We start from the raw sequence: 14,389 nt of genomic DNA on the forward strand, positions 1-14,389 counted from the left end.
ATAATACTCCATCAATATACTCTGTAATAATAGTTAATTTTTTCGATTTATATGTCAAAAGAAATCCAATTTGAGATTTTTATTTGCGTTATAACAAATGCTCAAATACAGTAATAATTTATATTGTGTGGGGTTTTAATAGTATATAAATAAATGTTTTTCGCAAAGTTTATACGATCACTTAATACTGTCTTCCTTTTTGGATTCATTTAATCCTTTTTCACCCCTAAAATTCCTCCTAGGAATTTGCGTCTGGTCACTCTGCACATGAAGCTTGCTGTATATGTCTGAAGAAGGTTTTGCTACTATATGAGTAAACACACAAGCACACAAACATGAGTGTACAACTCACACACAGAAATCGTAATGTCATTCATATTTTTATATGGTCAATGCCAAGCTTCTTTAATTTCGAACAATTACTGTTTTTTACGAATAGGCCGATTCCTTCAACGCATTATTCTAACCGCCCTTGTGGACCACTGGCCTGGAATTGTAACCTTAATTTGAGTGTTGCGGGTTTCCAATAACAGATTTCTAAATAAGAACGCTTGGGAGCGAAGTGCTCGACTGGGGTGAAACTGGGCCAAGAGTGACGCTTCAGATCTGCTGAGTCGGCGCGGCGGTCGTCGCTCACTGCATCCCTGGTGACACAGTTAATCAGCCGGACAGGGGAGGATCCAAACTTTCTGTAACCCGGGGGAGATTGGCATTTCTCTGAAAATTAAACTACACCAGATAGATACATCCTTGTGAGTACCAAACAGTATGGACATGAACGTTCCAGGAAATAATTGTAAAATCGAGCGTCATCAAAAAATATTGAAGCCATTTCAAACGAAGTGAAATGACAAACTGTTGGCGTCTGGGTGCAACAACCAGGATGACGTTTAATGGCCTCAAATACATTCATTACACTTTTCATTTCACACTTTATTAACTTTATAAAAAATCTAACGACAGTGAATTTATTTTAGGTTCGCTAACCAGAAGAAAAACGTATTACACGACGGTTTACAAATCGGCCTCTCAATAGCACACATTTGTAGATGCTAACAATCTGGCTTCGTACGTCGCACTGCCTGGAGGTAACAGACACCACAGTACGCCACGCCCCTCATCACCACGTTCCTAAAATAACAATCGACATTTGGAGTCTTAATCATGATCTCTTCTGCAAATATAGTAGATAACGTCGTCAGGTCGTACAACAAGCACACAGTCACGGTGTATTGTAGGCTGCGATTAGTCACGCTGGCGATGGCTGGTCGATACAGGGTAGGTATATCCTGGCAGACAATACTATACATACAACACGACGTGTATTCTCGTGAATAAACACGTTACTACAATAACTATCGACACTTGGAGTCCTAATCATGATCTCTTCTACAAATCTAGATAACGTCGGCAGGTCGTACAACAAGCACACAGTCACGGTGTATTGTAGGCTGCGATTAGTCACGCTGGTGATGGCTGGTCGATACAGGGTAGTTATATCCTGGCAGACAATACTATACATACAACACGACGTGTATTCTCGTGAATAAACACGTTACTACAATAACTATCGACACTTGGAGTCCTAATCATGATCTCTTCTACAAATCTAGATAACGTCGGCAGGTCGTACAACAAGCACACAGTCACGGTGTATTGTAGGCTGCGATTAGTCACGCTGGTGATGGCTGGTCGATACAGGGTAGTTATATCCTGGCAGACAATACTATACATACAACACGACGTGTATTCTCGTGAATAAACACGTTACTACAATAACTATCGACACTTGGAGTCCTAATCATGATCTCTTCTACAAATCTAGATAACGTCGGCAGGTCGTACAACAAGCACACAGTCACGGTGTATTGTAGGCTGCGATTAGTCACGCTGGCGATGGCTGGTCGATACAGGGTAGTTATATCCTGGCAGACAATACTATACATACAACACGACGTGTATTCTCGTGAATAAACACGTTACTACAATAACTATCGACACTTTGAGTCCCACTCATGATCTCTTCTACAAATCTAGATAACGTCGGCAGGTCGTACAACAAGCACACAGTCACGGTGTATTGTAGGCTGCGATTAGTCACGCTGGCGATGGCTGGTCGATACAGGGTAGGTATATCCTGGCAGACAATACTATACATACAACACAACAACACGACGTGTATTCCCGTTCTATAAACACGTAACTACAATAACACTCGAATTTGTATATATAATTTTTTAATTCCCCGATATTACAGTTATTTTACCCACAAAACAAAATGAAGTATAAATTAATGCTTTATAAACATTCTAGACGAAAACTCTAAAAAGAAAGAACTTTAATTTAAAAAAACATGTGTAGTTTTACTGCAAAAAATTAATGTTTATCAAAACTAATTATTTGTTTATTGAAGCTTATTGCTAATTATCCTTAATTTCTTGTATTATAAAATATATTATTTTACGTATCATTACATAAAAAGAATTTTTAATTGCATTTATCTGATTCTATAAATTTCTTGGAGAAATATTCTTTCCAGCCAAAGAGCATAAAAGTAAGCAGATTACCAGAATAATTGTAACCGCTACCCAGACTGTGAGCTGTCTATCAGATTTTGAATCACTTGCTTTCTTACTCTTAACTATCTCTATTTTAAATTACTAATTAATAACATTTAAATAGTAACCTTATTTTTTGTTTTGTGAGTTGTAAAAACACATTGTTTAACACTTCCTACATACGCTTCTGTACCTTGCCCATAAGGAGATATTGTTTTATATACTATAGGTACATACATGGCCCGAGTATTATCTAAATAGCTCATATATTTCGACCGATTTCGCGTTCAGAAGAAAATTTACAAGCACACCCACGTATACAGTTATTGAATGTGTGAGCCGAGTATAAAAATCGGTGAAACACCTAATTATAAAATCCAGAATGTTTTCAGTGAATGTTAACATTGTTCCTTACATAGAAATGAAAAGCTTCACGCAAATTTTTAAGTTTAAGTTTTCGCGATATCTTGCGTATAAACAAACAGAAATGAAATTGTTCCAGCTCCTCGAGTGATATGTTTCGCTAACGCTCAGCCAATAATGAAAACTGCTGCAACTTTCAACAGCGATCGTTGGCGTAATGAAAACTGGTAGCGAGAACCTATGATACACAATCGGCTCATATTGATTTGCCATTTACTATATTGCTACTGATGACTGATCGCTGTTTTGTTAAGCGATGCGACACAGCTCGGGTAGTTGTGTTAGTGAACAACAGTTATGCTTTAAAAACAGAGTGTGATGAAGTGAATGTTACAATATTATAACGATTGAATGCAAGAAAGATATGTTATACCTATAGATTGTTACATAAGTTGATAACATAGATCTCTCTCATGGATATTAAACAAAATCCAGGGTTATTGCATTGAACTTAGTTTTGATATTTGATACATTTTTCACATTTTCTCGGCCATTTCTAAAGAAACCTATTGGAAAATTAACCGTGTAAAATAAAGATATGTAAAAAAAACAGTGACGTGAGAAAAAAAACAAGAAAAAGATTGGTAAGCATGAAAAATGTTTAGTCACAACCACTGACTATAGATATTTATGTTCTATACTAGTATCTATAGTCTGTGCTATAACGATCTCAAACCAATTTTATGAATTTCTTAAAATAGTACGTTTTTATTTCCAGAAAGAATGTTTAAGCTGTCGCAATCCATAATTGCACAATAACTGTTAATATGTTGCTAATTTTAGGTTATGTCTAAAATATTCATCAATGTAGGGGAATCGGGATTTCTGGGTGGGGGAGGCGACAAGCTAAAGAGAGGTAAGCATTGGTGGAGGGGTTAATCGGGGTACACCATTCAGGCGAAAAAGTACAAGGACTTTTGGAGGTCAGAGAAGGGCTGCCAACTTGTATATGAGGACAATTTAAGATATTTGGGTTTTCCTCTTTGCTTTTATTTTTGCCTTTACCTCTATGGTGAAGTTTGATTTTCTCTTTTTTCGTAGGTGCTCTCGTACTTTTTCGTCAGACTTTACTACGTAGTGGTTTTTTTAAAAAAAAATAACGGTGTTCTTTGTGTTTTCGTCGCCGCCATTAGCCACTTTGAATTCGTGTCCCCTTGAGTTTGGTTACAACAATGGAGTTACTTTCTACAAGTGTATTAGTTTTACCTGCGGACAATATGTGTATTGTGTGCTATGATTGTGTTTGAATGAAAAGGTCAGATATTGTGTCATTATTAGTTAGACATGGAGTATTACATTAGTTTTCTTTGTGTTACAATTGTGGCGTCCAATGTCTTTTATATCATCCTCCGAATTAAATATTCTGTAAGCTGGGCATTATTTTGGTTTCGTTATATTTATATTTATACTAGTTTTATTTTTATTTAACTATGTTACAGAATTTTGTGCAGGCCAGTTGACCCCCCGAGTAGGCCACTTTTCCGACGTCAGGTCGTTGAACCAACTGACCGCCACGTGATATGAGCTAAAATTTAATTTTTTTTTTTTTTTTTTTTTTTACCAAAAATGCGAGGTGGCTCCACAGAAACCCGCACTGATGGCCAGGGACATTTTGGATCGGTACTATTCCTTAGCACTTTCATTTAATATCTACTAATACTCTCCTAAACATCCTTAAAGCCCAATATACCGAACAGTATCTGTACAGTACCACGATTAACTGGGTCAGAAGTAGTGTTGTGTAGGTCACGATTATTGGCCGGGGGATAGGGGGAGGGTAAGGGTGGTGAATGAGGAGGGAAGAGCGCTGCAGTCTACACACCCCCAGTCTTTACCTAATCTGTTTGTTCAAACATCCTTGGCCCAATATATCGAACAGTATCTGTACAGTACCACGATGAACTGGGTCAGAAGTAGTGTTGTGTAGGTCACGATGGCTGGCCCGGGGATGGGGGAGGGGAGGTTATGGGTGGTGAATGAGGAGGGAAGAGCGCTGCAGTCTACACACCCCCAGTCTTTACCTAATCTGATTGTCCCAACATATCGAACAGTATCTGTACAGTACCACGATGAACTGGGTCAGAAGTAGTGTTGTGTAGGTCACGATGGCTGGCAGGTGGGGTAGGGGGAGGGTACGGGTGGTGAATGAGGAGGGAAGAGCGCTGCAGTCTACACACCCCCAGCCTTTACCTAATCTGATTGTCCCAACATCCTTGGCCCAACATATCGAACAGTATATGTACAGTACCACGATGAACTGGGTCAGAAGTAGTGTTGTGTAGGTCACGATGGCTGGCCGGGGGATAGGGGGAGGTTATGCGTGGTGAATGAGGAGGGAAGAGCGCTGCAGTCAACACACCCCCAGTCTTTACCTAATCTGATTGTCCCAACATCCTTGGCCCAATATATTGAACAATTCTTCGCGTCCTTCGAATCGAGTCTTTACGTTCTTTAGTTGATTTAATATTTAGTTTATTTGAATAAATCCATTTGTGCATCTTTATGAGTCTTTAAGTTGTGTTAACTATATAAGATGTAAGCATGTCGTTCTCTAAACATCAATATTTTGCCACGATACAGTAGGTTTCAACATGACGCTTCCGTAAAAATCGTATTTACTACACATAACAATGCATCGTACTGCACATTTCCAGTACAGTAATCCGGAGAGTAATAAATTAACAATGACCGTGTGGTAGGTCTACATTCTCAGGTTGGCTGAACACACGCGCGACCTTACTCTGCGCCTGTCCTGTAGGTAGCTTTCTTGTGCCACGGAACGGCAGCAGACAGACTATGTGGTGTAATAAACTAGTAAGGCAATACTCGCTTAATTACACAATTATTTCAAGTTATGAAATATACAAACTATTACTCCAAATTGATCTATCACAGTTTCCTAAAAAATTCCTGTTTTTGGACAACAAGAACAGCAGGGTGAGCGTAAAAAGTAATGTAAGTTGCTCAATATTTCAATACAAAGATTACTACCTGAAGAAATTAACACTATATTTCCAATATAAACTTTCAAATTGTGATGGCGCGTTCTATGGGAAAAATAGTATAGTTCAAATGTTGTATGATTGTTATACATTCCTTATCAAACCTAGCAATCTCTAAGAAGTCCTGTTTTTGTGTATGTTGCAAGGCTTTTTTTAAACATTTCGTAAAAAATACTAATCCCGTTTAGAATTTGTTCAAATTCAAATTCAATTCTTTTTATTGCATAAGGTACACAGAAGTACATCGCAATCGTCAATATAGTATAAATCTAAACTTAAGTATAAAAGTGCTGTCAACAAAAACAAATTGAATAGTAGTCAAAAGAAAGAAATAAGCACACAAAAAGAATTATTTAGATTAAAATTTAAAAGCCAATGTCAGAGAGGAATTCATTTACACTATAAACTTCCTTTACTATTAAGTATCTCCTCAGGTTCCTTTTAAAATTGTCAGTTCACAAACCTCCTTCAAATTTTGAGAGAGAGCATTATAAAAAATTACACCCACGTGCATCATTCTAGTCTCGTGCAGGGACAATCGATGTGAGGGAGTACGAAGCAAAGTGCCGTGCCTCGTCGGGTAGGCATGAGTGCTTCCCACTGACGGAATCTGACACAGATGCTTCCTCACATACATGACAACTCTAAAAATGTAAAAGGATGTCATTGTTAGAATGTTGAGATTCCTAAATAAACCACGGCATGAATGAAGATTTGGGACCCTGCATATGATCCGTACAGCTCTTTTGGACCAAAAATGCATGTTCTGCAGGAGAGGCTCCACCCCAGACCTCAATCCCATACGCCAACAACGAAGCGAAACACCCGTGGTAAGCAGTCACCAACCCATCTCTGTCCATAAAAGTACTCAGATTTCGTAATGCAAAACACACTTGACTCAGTTTACCACACAACCCAGATACATGAGTAGACCACTGCAATCTACTATCGATGGTTACATCCAGGAAACACGTAGATTTAGATGGTTCTAATGAAGTTTCATTTATGTTAATCAATAAATCAGAGTGTTGCTTATTTTTTGTAAGAAACTGAATAAATGTGGTTTTCTTAGCATTCAACATTAGGTTATTTTTCGAGAGCCAACTGTCAATATTTACGAGGGAAGAAGATGCTCGTAGGTCCACGTCACTATCTGAGCCACCGAGAAGAACCGTAGCATCATCCGCGTAGAGTACCAAATTGGCGTCCCCCCTGCACACATGAATATCGTTAATGTAGAGGATAAAAAGTAATGGGCCTAGAATGGAACCCTGCGGCACCCCATGCTTGTTCTCAATCAAACCTGATTTCGAAAACCCAACTTGAACGAACTGCTGCCTGTGAGACAAATACGATTGTAGCCATGAAAGAGCTACCCCTCTAACTCCATAACCTTCCAGCTTAGAACACAATATGCTATGTTCTACACGATCGAACGCCTTTGAATGGTCGCAAAAGATTCCTAAGGCTGCCTGGCGTTTTTCTAGGTGGTCAATAATTTGGTCAACAAGAGAAATCACTGCGTCAGCTGTTGAATGATTCTGTCTAAATCCAAACTGATTTGGGACCAGTACATTGTGGCGCTGTAAAAAGGCAGTCAAACGAGAACAAATGAGTCTCTCCAGCACCTTAGATAAAGTAGGCAAGAGAGACACCGGTCTGTAGTTGTCCGCACATTCCCGATCACCTTTCTTAAAAACTGGCACAACTTTAGCTATCTTGAAACAATTTGGGAAAACATCACCTGCAAATTGATTCATTGAACAGAATACACATTTGATTCAGAAAACAACCGTAACATTGCTTCAACAACCAAGCGGACATTTCATCAACCCCCGAAGACTTTTTGGTTTTCATTGATATGATGCTTTTTTCTATCTCATCCGGTGTGATTGGCGTAAAAAAGAAAGATTGAGGGATTACTGGTTGTACTGTTGAATGGTTGTATCACGTTATTTTTTCTCATGAAATGTAGTTTTAAAAACTGTTACTATAACTTATAAATGTTTTATTTTACTATGTGTTGTCATGAGAAAAATGAGAACCAGGTATTATTTTAACATAATTTGTGTACTTCGGCCACTTTTTGCAGTAAGAATGTTGAAAAACATTCTAAACAGCTAAAATGTGTAGAACGTTATGCAGAAAAAGATGTAATTAATGTTTCAGTAGAAACAACAATTTTAATTTCTGCAACATGTTTTATAAAAAAACGTATAAGTTAATTTTTTTAAGTACGCTAAATAAGGTAGTATATTTTATACCTTAGTATAAGTGTAAAATTCAGAACAATTATTTTTATATTTTGAAAACTATACCCTGTTAGAAAATAACAATAGCCTATATTTAACCAAAGCTACAAATATACAATGTTTACGTGTAAACAAAAAAAAATAAATAAATAAAAATATCATACAAACGCAAATGTTTAGTTAAAACCAAAAAAAAACAAGCTAAAAACTAGGCTCTATAATGAATTGTAATATTTGTAATGAATATATATTCTATATAATAAACTAATTTGATAATGTATGATACGTAGAAAAATAAATAAAATATAACATAATCTGTCACTGGCCGCCCGTTGACATATTTTCTTAAAAATGTATCGTATACAGTTTTTAGCAAACATAAATTATAACACAGATACATGATTTAATATGAAACCTATACATAGTTTTATTTTGAAAACGTATTTTATAACTAATGAAATGAAGACGAGAATATTTTACGAATAATTTGAAAAAGCATAAACTATAATCCAAATTATAAGAAACAATGAAACATGCCATTATGATATTAAGTTTTCATCTAAAGGAATACAGTAAACGAATATTTCGTTTAAATAGAAATAGGCCTAGAAATATGAACTTGTTCTACAAGTAAATAATAGTTTTAACACTAAAACATGTCTCTTTCATTATCCACTTATATATTAAACACTTAACAATACTACTTAAAGTAACCCTTAGTAGGATATTATCTAACAAAAGGAACCTACTGCTATCCACCAAGATTAAAACTCACGTTATCAAGAAGAGTAGATCGATAAACTGATAAGATGCCCTTTGTGAGAGAAAGGAATTACCTCAGGCTCCATTTTCAAACTGTTGCCAACCCCACAGCATAAAATACCTTCTTGACGACTCTTTAAAGATTATCTTCATATTCTAGGATATTAAAAAAAAATTTAGATCCATAAAATTATAAAGGAGTTTATTACAAAGATTTTACGCAATTTATCTCATTGATTGACCCCATTTATAATCTTTTGATTTGTAACTCTTGTGATTTGTACTCTTGTGATTTGTGCGAATTGACCAATGAGAAGACACACTAACTTAAATGGTTTTCCCCGCCCTTACATTTGTGTTTTTCTGGTTTTCCCTGTGTGCGTTTTTCTAATCCCCCCCCCGATTAGAGATTTATACAATAAAATACACGGTTTAAACATAAAATATTTCGTACTTATCTCAAGAAAATTGAAAAATTCCCCGAAAATGTTGTGAGGTTTTTAAAAATGTTTCATAGTCTTTTCGAATAATGGAAATATATACGAAAATGTATTATTACAACAATACATAACGTTTACTTACGTAATTATTTGTTCGAATTATGCGAAAGTTGTGAACAATTTTTATATTACATAAAGCCAACAAAAGTACAATCTAATAATAATACACCTACAGTATTGGAAGGGTTCAATAAATCTCGGATTTTCAGAAAATACAAAGTTTCATTGTTACAAAACACTTTATACCTTCCATTACGTTGTTTTTCTCACAGTTTTCATGTTTCACAGAATAAAGCATAAACAGTGGGATTTATTTTTAGAGCAGTAGTATGGATTGCACTTCCCTTATTGCAGTGTGCCCCGCGTCCCCTTGAGAGAAACACCTTACTTTGCCGTGAAATACGATTCGGATCGAACCGTAAACCTGAAGTTTCTATGTTCCCTTTTCAAAATATAACACTCACATACAATTGTTTAACAATTTCAAAAATATTTATTATAACAATTCTTAAAAAGTCTATACATACAATTTCTGGCATTTCTTTTAATACAAATGAGCTTTTCACTTTGAAATCGTTGCCATTTGTAGGAAAGGACATTGCTTCACTTGGTGCTGCTACCTGGAGGCTCGGTATGGAACTACTCATGGCACTGCTGATTTGATTTGTGATAAGACTGAACCTCACGCGCTCACCGGTACCTCGCTCGCAGGTCACCGTACTTGTAATTGTTAGCAAGTTTACAATTTGGTGTTCTGCAATAACACTTCAGTGGACGTGTGTCGATGAGAGCCCCAGATGCCGTGGGCTCACGGGCAGGTGGGACGACATAAAAGGTATTGTGAGCGGCCGACAGAGTGGGCTCCAAGGTCGCTGCCCACAGATGACTCACAGACCCTCCTTCCCTAGCAGTACCTGGTCAACTCGTGGACACTCGCACACGAGAAAACCTCACAACACTGTCCTGAATATCACGATATTGAACTTCTAAAAAATATAACGTTTATATTTTATACGTAAATGTTTACGAACATGATTCCCGAATAAGTGCACGATTTCCGTGCTTATATACACTTATGTTTTTTGTACTTATGTGTAATAACTTATTTGGATGCACTCGAATTGTAGTAGTTTTTTAACTGTGTTGAGAACAAACGTAATTGCACTTAATAATTCATCATATCACCTAATTACAACGGTCTCATAACCATACCCTAATGTAATAATGAGTAATTATACATTACGCAACACAATGACTTCACAACCTAATTGCAATGGCCTCATACCCTAATATTAAGCTTGATTTGAAGACGGTAACACTAACAATGATTATATAACCTAATTACAACGGTCTCGTAACTATATCCTAATTTAATCATGAGTAACTTCTACGTAGTATGCAGCTTGATTTGAAGACGGTAACATAAACAATGAATATAAAACCTAATTACAACGGCCTCATAACCATGCTCTAACGTAATCATGAGTAATTGTATAGTACACAGTTTGACTTGGAGACGGTAACACTAACAATAACTACACAACCTAATTACAAAGGTTTCATAACCATACCCTAATGTAATCATGGGTAATTGTTGTATAGTGCTCAGTTTAACTTAGGAGACGGTAACACTAACAGTAACTACACAACCTAATTACAAAGGTTTCATAACCATACCATAATGTAATCATGGGTAATTGTTGTATAGTGCTCAGTTTAACTTAGGAGACGGTAACACTAACAGTAACTACACAACCTAATTACAAAGGTTTCATAACCATACCCTAATGTAATCATGGGTAATTGTTGTATAGTGCTCAGTTTAACTTAGGAGACGGTAACACTAACAGTAACTACACAACCTAATTACAAAGGTTTCATAACCATACCATAATGTAATCATGGGTAATTGTTGTATAGTGCTCAGTTTAACTTAGGAGACGGTAACACTAACAGTAACTACACAACCTAATTACAAAGGTTTCATAACCATACCATAATGTAATCATGGGTAATTGTTGTATAGTGCTCAGTTTAACTTAGGAGACGGTAACACTAACAGTAACTACACAACCTAATTACAAAGGTTTCATAACCATACCCTAATGTAATCATGGGTAATTGTTATATAGTACACAGCTTGACTTGGGAGACGGTAACACTAACAGTAACTACACAACCTAATTACAAAGGTTTCATAACCATACCCTAATGTAATCATGGTAATTGCTGTACAGTGCTCAGTTTAACTTGAAGACGGTAAGAGTTAGTTACAATGGCTACACTACCTTGAAACATCAAGATTACTATAACTATAACTAACAACATTGGTGAAATGAAGCACGAATGTATTTTAAGTGCAACTTAAAACGACTTCCTTTACTTCCAGGTATCATTATACCTGAAGTTCTTTTTGCGCCATGAAGTTATTTTTAAATCAGGTAAAATGTAATTGTTACTTCCCATCTATCTGTTCTTCGGTATACGGTTAGATATTATTACTTAAGATTATTATCTTCGAATCACGGTTAGAGTTTATTACTTAAGATTATTATCTTCGGTATACGGTTAGATATTATTACTTAAGATTATTATCTTCGAATCACGGTTAGAGTTTATTACTTAAGATTATTATCTTCGGTATACGGTTAGATATTATTACTTAAGATTATTATCTTCGAATCACGGTTAGAGTTTATTACTTAAGATTATTATCTTCGGTATACGGTTAGATATTATTACTTAAGATTATTATCTTCGAATCACGGTTAGAGTTTATTACTTAAGATTATTATCTTCGGTATACGGTTAGATATTATTACTTAAGATTATTATTATTAGTTAAAAAAAGATGAGTGTTATAACAAAATATGTTTTCCCACAGCGAGTATTATTAAAGCTAGTGAGTAGGACGTTTCTCGGCGGAGCGGACTGATCGATGAAGCCATTGAAAGGAGAACGTCGCAGGCCGCAGCAAGGATCATTGCACTTGGCCCGGAACAGCACCTATAGACACGGCAAGGTCGATGGTTCCACACAGAGTACAGGGCCGTACACACTCAACTAGAGGGGCACGAGTTATCGTAGAACCAACCAGCTGCAGTTATATATGTGCTTTTGTCCAGTGCTTTGGACCCAGGACGTAAACCACATAGTAACTCGTAGTGCATATCTTACGGGAGTTACAATTTGAATTTTAGCTTCTTTATATCTCCGTTTAGACTTACAAACAAAATTATTTACAAACAATCACTTAACACGACTTAAATTTAATAAGATTTAATAGTAAATACGTTTGTAAATCAAATAACGTCTCCTGGTAAAGCTCATAGTGGCTACGTTACGCCGATAGTGGAACACAGCGGGGGAAATGTGCTATCTAGAAGCTCAAACGTCAAAACTATGCGAGAGGAAAATGAGAATTAAAAATCAAATGTGTATGTTTTTAACCGCAAACCGTAAATAGTTTTCTAAATGTATATAATTAAAATACCAGCATCTAATAGTCATAATACGTATTAAGAATAAAAATAATTTATTCGCACAATAGAACACAAAGGTTTTCTGTGCAAGTCAAAACATCAATATTAAAAGTAATTATAGAAAAGCGACAGAACAACTGTTTACAATAGAGCATACAATCTAAAGGTAAAACACAATAAATTCTTGTATTATATTAAAATTACTCCTACAAAAGAAAAAAAAATCGGTCTAATCAAGACATGGATATCACGAGAGCCTCTTGGAGACTGTAGAAAGCCTTCCCGATCAAGTAAGCCTTTAATTGATTTTTGAAACTGTTTACATTTGTTTGAATTTTTATTACATTTGGAAGTAAATTGTAGAGTTTAGAACCAAAGTAAAAAATGAGTTTTTGAAAAGGTTGAGTCTGAAATGGTCTCAAATTAGGTAATTGTTTGTGCAGTGTGTTATGATCATGATTTAAATGTGGAAAAAGATTTTTATATTGAAAAACAAACATTGTAGAATGAAAAATGAGAAGGGAGGCCAAGGTATTGATGTTGTCCACAGTTCACTCTCTAAACTAGGAGCGGTCTTTTTTATGTATACAGTTCCTAAAAGTAAAAAGTAAAAATATCAGCTTCCAATAGTCACAATAGGTATTGATAGTGTCCATCGCTCACTGTCACAATGGCTAGATCGCGAAAGAAATGTTATATTATTTATGGTCTTCAGGAACAATGTAAAGCTGTGTTTGCACCAAAGTCTTCCAATAGATTTTGGTTTCACGCGGAGTGTCGGTAAAGGTCAAAGAATGTTGACAACTAAAAGCGGAAGATTTGTTGCTGCCTGCTTTGCGCAAGCAGCTTGTAGAAAAGTAATATAGAATTAGTGACAGTTTCTTATGTATAAAATATTACATACGTTCAGTTAGCAACTCGGCTTGAATAACTACTGAATATACGAGCAATGTTTATTGACATACCTTAATATTATCTTTCAACACTTCTAAATACAAACAGCGAAATGGTTAATGTTGAGATTAAAAAAAAAATAACCGAGACTTGTGTATGAATCACCAATAGCCAAAAAACGTAATGTAACTGCTAGCTCTTCTTGGACAGTCACAGCTTTCTTGCGTAAGTCACGTTTCTTGACTTATTGTCCGATCATTGAAATCAAATACGCCTATTCAAAGTCACTTCATTCCCAGAAAATTTTTTGACACTCCCGTCACACCTCAGCTCACCACTCAACGGAAAGACGTCATCTTCTCGAAGATGACGTCACTGCCACTGTACCTGTTCCTAGCCCTCCAGTGAGGGTCTCACCCATTGTCCTGGAGGACCTTTCGTACAGTGGCTGACTATGATGACACAGGCAGCCGCTGCAATAATTATGTCTTCTTCGTCCTACATCCTCGATACTAG

General features: G+C 36.2%; 1 protein-coding gene across 1 annotated transcript in view; it reads right to left on the reverse strand.

Annotated features, from left to right (window-relative positions):
• The window catches only part of LOC124355425 (kinesin-like protein KIF2A), a 145,829-nt gene that overhangs the window by 75,516 nt on the left and 55,924 nt on the right, over window positions 1–14,389 (reverse strand).

This window comes from Homalodisca vitripennis, chromosome 2, assembly GCF_021130785.1.
Source record: "Homalodisca vitripennis isolate AUS2020 chromosome 2, UT_GWSS_2.1, whole genome shotgun sequence".
Taxonomy (NCBI): domain Eukaryota; kingdom Metazoa; phylum Arthropoda; class Insecta; order Hemiptera; family Cicadellidae; genus Homalodisca; species Homalodisca vitripennis.